General features: G+C 42.5%; 2 long non-coding RNA genes across 2 annotated transcripts; both read left to right on the top strand.

Moving 5' to 3' along the window:
- Nucleotides 1-1,091: 1,091 nt before the first annotated feature.
- LOC147752517 (uncharacterized) lies at nt 1,092-3,940 on the top strand. The gene is made up of 3 exons (XR_015313871.1): nt 1,092-1,259; nt 1,664-1,851; nt 2,321-3,940. It is a non-coding gene; the product is annotated as an uncharacterized LOC147752517 (long non-coding RNA).
- A 470-nt stretch (nt 3,941-4,410) lies between these two features.
- LOC111267572 (uncharacterized) lies at nt 4,411-6,605 on the top strand. Its single transcript, XR_002684714.2, has 2 exons — nt 4,411-5,189; nt 5,780-6,605. It is a non-coding gene; the product is annotated as an uncharacterized LOC111267572 (long non-coding RNA).
- The last annotated feature ends 474 nt before the right edge of the window (nt 6,606-7,079 follow it).

Genomic DNA, 7,079 nt, shown 5'->3' with positions numbered 1-7,079 from the left:
GCATCTACTAGTAGGTTGAAGTGCAAAACTTCAACTAAAGACCGAGTTAGCAGATTGTTCCCCAATGCTGCCGTACCTATCACAAAACATATGCATCCTTACCCCTATTTCCCAATTTCCTCTCACACAAAAGCTAGAAATAAATCAATATGCGATAATATATTAAGTCTGTACAGCAAAGTTGGGCATCGCTCATTCTTATTCCAAACGACGGATTCACTTATGAGTGCAATAGACCTCATCTTATTGTCTCCTGTGGGTACTTCTAACTATTCTCGATGCGTTCACAATATTTTTTCTACGTTTTTTTTTCTCCACTCTAACCACGACCTGCCCCTAATCAGTAGTAGAGTTAAAATCCGGTTTAATTTGCCACCTCACCTAGTCTGGTCCCGCCTTTTCGTTTGTCTCAGGTGACGCGCTCCTGCTAGCCTTCGAAACAAGGAAAGAAAGACAGCAGGGAACCTAAAAACTCAAAAGCGGAAGTTGGACCGGTTTTTCATAGGCGTTGACGCCGTCGAATACTTTTCGAGAACCTAATAACCTTCGCCTCAGAATCGTACCGGAAATAGCTCGTTGGATGTAACTTCGCACGCTGTCTGGCGCTAATACCTTCTGTCCGTCTTCTTCATGTCCTGCAATTTTTTGACAGAAGGTAGAAAGTCAACAGATGTGTTTTGTTAGCTTGGCAGCACTAAATCAGCGCGACGATTATTTCGCTAGCGTCAAGGAAGATACGAAATGCCGTTATAAAGTTCTAAGTTTTTAAGTATCTTTCACAAAGGTAATTTTTTTGTTGTTTTCAATCAATGTAGGCACCATAATGGCCTAAGGTCTTTAGCATTTTTCCACGGTGAATCTTGCGATGAGAGGTCGAGCATTGTACTCGTGCAGTAGGAGTGGTTTAGATCCTCTAATCTCGGTTGCGTACGATAATAATCTCCTCTATCTGTTTGATAGTAGACTGTACCCATAATTAACGAACTAGAACCCATAAAACTGTTACGGATAGCATCTTAGCTATTAGACCACCATAAAGATAACAGAGGCTTTTTCAGCTGTTCCTTTACAATGATGTTTTACCAGTTCAGTTGTATCCACACGCTAATATGACCATCCGTGACTGTCGCAGATGACGAGTTCATTATCAGAAATCACAACTTGTCAAATTGAGAATAGGGCACTGTTGCAGCGTGACAACAAAGAAAAGCAAGCGTTTCTATGCCGATGTTTTTGATCCTCGTTGATCAAATAATGCGGTACCTATTTATTCAATTTTTTTACCTTATTAATTTCCCCAAAATGAACAATCTATTCGTATATACGCCAAACTTGAGTACTGACACCCGTGCACCTTAAAATGGGCTGACTTTTATTCCCAATTCCAACTTTTCGTCACTGTCGCAAGAGGCCCTCGACGAAATTCGTTCGAGTTCAAAATGTTTTCGGAGAACACTATATTGTCCAATGGCTCGCAGTGTCTGTAGCCCTAGAATCTTAACTGAATACAAGGTTTATGTGATGCATCGTAGCCACGGCTGTAGGTTCAAGACGGCATTCATATTGGTAAACCACTCCAACTTTTTTTTATTTTGAATCCCGAGTGCCGACATCCAAGCGAACAGTCCTAAACTTTCGCTTTTTTTTTGGAGCGGCTTTTAAGGAGCACGAGCGCATCCTGAGTGTGAAGAAGAAGTGTTCCGAAGCAGCGTGATCTTCAAATATAAAGTGGGCGTCAAAGGCAGTTAGACGCGTTCGACAGACACTTGCCTCTTACCACAGCTCTTACGTGTTCATGAATAATAGACTCTTCATCTGACGTATAGAGGACGACGGGTAAAAGGGACAAGTGTAATTTTTTGACCTTTCTTTTTTATAAGTGTTTATATAAGTAATTTTTTAGCACTAGACATATTCTAATTGAATACCCTCTCTCTTGAATTTCACACAGAACGACTCAATTCGAAGGTAAAAATATAATTTACAAGTGATTGGATTGGTAGTGCATTTAGCTTTGCTCTTTCGACAGATATCATAGATGAACGCGTAACAGCTTTGAACATGTCCGAAACCATCGAAGTATACGCAAACTTTACCAGAAGCAGTAGCAAATCATCCAAACAATATGTGTTGATAAATCAAAACCTTATCCAATTTTATTCATTCTAGCACATCCATTCAAAGAAACACAGAACCTGTTAATAAGAAAGGCGGAACAGGTCGATTCGTTAATTGTCGAAATCTAAAGGACCACTGTCGATACCATATGGCAAGAGAGTGTCAACAACAAATCTAGACCTTATTTTCATCTGTCGTGCAGGACAAAACCCACCCACGAAGCGGTGATGGATTCAGCTGTTCTAGATCGCCGACAATAAGACGCTGCCGTCGGCGTTCATCTCTATATCGTTCTGCAATGTATATATTATATCTGTAATGAATACTGCGCATCATAATGGATGTTACGCCGTCCCGCCAGCTTTCCATCATTACGCGCTCCCAGATCAGGGTGAGTTGTACCTAATTGTTCCGGTGTCTCGAGCTGAGCACGACCCTTTTAATAAATATTTTTTAATTAGTTGACATTTTAACAGCGCGATGTCTCAGTACTTCATCAATCGATATCACGCAGAGACGACGAAACGATTTATTAAAAATAAATGAAAGTTTTCTTGTTCAGGTAAATAAAGGCTTAGTTGGCCTTTATTCGAGATTCTTCGATCCTATCGAATTAAGAGGCAACGCTTTATTTCGGTTTTCCGCCTTCACTATGCATGTGATTTAGCCATAAATGCCTGCCGAACCTTATATATCCTAAACCTTTTTCTCTAACCTCCTCTTTTTACTGAGATAGAAGGATTTTTCGTATTAAAAAATTATGTCATTCCTTCAATACTTTGCTGCCGATTACTTTCAATTGCGTCCGGTACTTAAGCTGTTGTGAGATTGTTTCCGACGGCTGGCTTTCAGCACGAAAACGTGTTGATATCCAGATTTGAGCCTAGACCAGTTAGGTGTCTACGTGCCTACGGAAAGTTTAGTAGGTGAGCACGTTACCACTGCCTATCAAGGGAACGCGTGTAGCTCCTCTAAATTAATGCGAGCCAACTTTAGTGCAACGCTTGAAGCCGCATCGTGAGCTGATGTACGTCGGCCGAAAAATCCGCCCAAATTCCCGTGCGGACTTCTTGATTAATTAAATCCTTTGAACTGTCTCAATTCAATGCCAAAAAATCAACCCCACCTCAATGCACCCGAATTTCACGCGGGTGTTGGCCGTACGAAGTTTTAGCTATATCCGATCACTTATTCCACATAGCCCACATTGGCTCGATAGTATGACAACAGACATCTTACATGCCAAACTTGGATCTCTTTAGCTTGGTTTTTACTCAGCAAACGTTTTTTGTACGTGTGATTCTGATCGCTTTCCGTTAGCTCTTGCTCCCTCTTGGACTCCCTGGTGCCCGCGTCCAGAAACAGCCATACGAAAAAACAGCCCTGTCCATCGTGCGTTCGAGCGGGTCACTGCAGTTGATGTTGGCACTGGATCCAGGCCTCGTCTTGGCTTGGAATTATCTCATTATGTCCCTAAGAGTATTCGGGTTAGGTGGCAAATTTTGCCAAGAGTGCTGCGGGGCACTGGGGTGGACAGGCGGTAACCGAGCAGAACACTAAGATTAGAGAAATGTTTAGGACACGGGGACGCCACTAAAAACACACCCGCATACGCCGCGATAGCTACCGCTGTCCTCTCGCTTTTTCGTCTCCTTCGTTCGATGTTGCCCCTGTCACACTGTTCCGAGAAAGCTATTGCCACAGCGAGAACTGATTCTGCTCCGACTAAAAACCCCAAAAAGCACGCGATCTACATATACCTTACAGCGTACAGACGCACGTGTTCTGTTTGAGGCCCGCGATGTGAGGTTATACAGGCAGATCGTAGGCCTATAGCCTAGTAGTAGGTAGCCCTTAGACTGCAATACTGTCGGGCAGGCCTCGGCGCATACGAGTGGCGGACGTAGCGGCTCCAGCCATGTAATGTAGCCAGCGTCTACGATTTGTAGGCTGTTGTTGTTGTTGTTGCTGTGTACGGTTGGAAGACTGGCACGGACTAGTGGTGCAGCCTTACATTTTCAGCACCGCACAGTGCGTTGTGGCGCTGTAAGGGGTCATTGTGTCGCTCGTTCCCACTGCCTGCAGCTCTTCGAGGTCCTTTGGTTTCCTCCTTTAATTTAGTGTGGTGGGCCCTTGTCTCGTACCACGAGGCCGCTCAAGGCGCCCCATCCGCCGCCATCACATCACACTGAGATGTCCCGTTTCATGGCGCTAACGAAGCGGAGGCTCCGCCCAGGGGGCGTGGTCTGCCCGCAATGGCCTCCCCCACTCATCGCCGTCACTGGTGTTTAGAGACGGGGACAAGAAGGGTGTAAAAAAGGAACGCTTTTTGCGCCGCCAGCAAAATCGCTCATTCCTATCGGAGATACTCGTCGGGCTGTGGCGCGTTGGACGTCTTCACTGTTCGTGTCCCTAAGCGCGGGCTGTTGGAGTTTCTACGGCGAGGCCTTGCAGGGCCTCATTGCAAACTGGTGCTGGCTGACTCAATGGCTTGTTGCCTGACTGCTGACGGGAAAATGCGAGTGAACTTTTTACTCTGCCGCCCTTTGCGTCACGGACGCTACATGAACAAGTTGCTGCTCAGTTGGTTCAATATCTTGGTCATTCTTTCCCTCTCTCGAAGTCTTCAGACCACGGCGGCGTACGTCCCTGCCGGCGTGTACGTACACACGCTTAGAAGCAGGCCTGTGTTCAACGATGATAGCCGCCAGGACCATTGCGACTGTGGCGGATCGCACAGCGCAGCGGGCGAACAATCGTGATGATGCTGCAGGCAGCAAACTAACTGAGTATTCTAAGCCTTTACGTGAGTAGTCCGTCCGAACGAACGAGCGAGCGTTTACTGAAGACTAGGGCAACGACTAAGCTTTGAAAGCGCTGCTAAATGAACGATTTATCGTCAGTTATGCATGTATTGACTATGTACGATATACTCGATTTAGGCAGGGGGGAGACAGCGGGGCAAACTGGAGACAGTGAAAAAGTCTACTATCTGGATTTAATGCAGGCGATTGTTACAAAACCTAAGGGTACAAGTACGTAACTGTGGAAGCAGCTTTGCTCGAAGAAAGGTATATGTGGACTCGACTCGGACTGGATTCAAACCCGGTTCTAATCGATATTTTAGCGCACATTAACCACGCATCCCCCGTAATGGCGAAGATCGTTCACATGATATACCTATCAATGGAAGTTGTCTAAAGCATTTTGTCGAAAATCAACGGCATACGGCTTAGGGCTATTTTATATAGTTGAAATAGTCTATTGAAAAATCACGTTTTTTCAGTATGTTATGTTTCTCTATATGACATGAGTGCCGTTACGTATTGTGGATTAACTTCTGCACTAAAACTTTATCGTGATGTATGTTCTAGCAGCTTAAGGTTAGATGTGGTACTTTTGTCAATTGGCAAACGGTATGGTTAATATTAGCGAACGGTAACGTTATATACGGCTAGAAATCAACTTAAGAGAAATCAATAAGACCTTTAATTCAAACCTTCTAGGTAAATGCAGAGAGGTTATAATAGTTTGTTCGTAGCCGTACTGTTTAATATACAATAAGCTCATAACTTGATTGAGCCCTTAAACAAAGTTGGTTCTTGGAAACCATGAACATACGCATTTTCGTTAATGACAAATTTTTCGTTGCTGTCTCTAGAAAATTTTCAGCATCGCGGTGGTCGAAGTACTATGTCTTCTGCTATCGGATATAACCGGGTGGGAAGAAGAACCAAGAGTGAATATCCGATGATGACACTACCCTGACATGCTAAGGAAGATCAATTTAGGAAGTTCAATTATACAGCTCCACGGAAAAAACTAAGACTCGACGACAGAAAAGACGAAATCGTCTCTGGCGAGAATGAGACCAGGGATGTACAAACTAACGGTTATTCTTTCAACGCTGAATAATTTTTAAATTTTCCGCATCTTGAAATATTCAATTTTAGACCATTGAATGAAAATGTGTGCAGCGTTTTCAACTATATTTGAGCTAAGGTAGACATTATTGCGACACTCGGAAGATATATTCAAATATATAGTTTGCATTGCCCAAAAGGTCTGTCCGTACTTTGTGAAAGTAACGGCCAAGTTGTTTTTTTTTTTTAATTTATTTATTTTTTTTTTTAGCGTCAATTTTGTCTCTTTTAATTGAGCATTTTTGCTAATATTTCGAAGTTCTTTCGATATTTTCTAATTTACTATTTACTGATTTAGGTGGCCCTCAAAAGTGTTTATTATATATATTATATTTAGGACTAAAGGACTCGGAATACGTCCATGTTACAGCACGAAAAAATGCCGTTAATACAATGTAAAGAAAGAACCCTAAAAGATATGTCCGGCACAGATATGACGTGCTAATTCACGTAAATAGTCTGGAAAATCTCATCTGTTTTTCCATAAGTCAAAACAGCATAACCAATACAGATCAGTATACATTTATAATAATAAAGATAAATACAGCGCACCCTACAAGATAAGAGCATTTCTCTTCGATAACTAAATTGCGTCCAATAGCCTGAATTTAAGGGGAAAGTTGTTTTTTATTAAATATTAAAGAAAAACTTATTTTCGACAACGTCAAGCGGGGCGAAAGGTGGCGTTAAAGACACAAGAGTTGGACACGAAACCTAAAAAAGAGCAATACAAATAGACCACCACATTTACTAAAGAGATATGAACTCAATCCCACGACAATTTACAACTGAACTTGAGTTGAAATGTTGGCCTCTTCGAGACACAACCTCATCAATTCTAATTATATCAAAGTAACTTGAAATCATACACTTATATTACCTGTCGCAGAAATTGTTAGCAGTTATTGCTACACGTTAGTTCCGTACTCACGTTGTAAATCGTAAAACCTCTCGAACACAAAACTTACCTAATATACTACATCTCCAACGTCATCTGAAGTACTAACTTTGAATACACAATGTTCACTACGAGCAATG

The sequence above is a fragment of the Varroa jacobsoni genome, unplaced genomic scaffold (genome assembly GCF_002532875.2).
Source record: "Varroa jacobsoni isolate VJ856 unplaced genomic scaffold, vjacob_1.0 scaffold_1200, whole genome shotgun sequence".
Lineage (NCBI taxonomy): Eukaryota > Metazoa > Arthropoda > Arachnida > Mesostigmata > Varroidae > Varroa > Varroa jacobsoni.
This window is presented reverse-complemented; position numbering and strand designations above follow the sequence as displayed.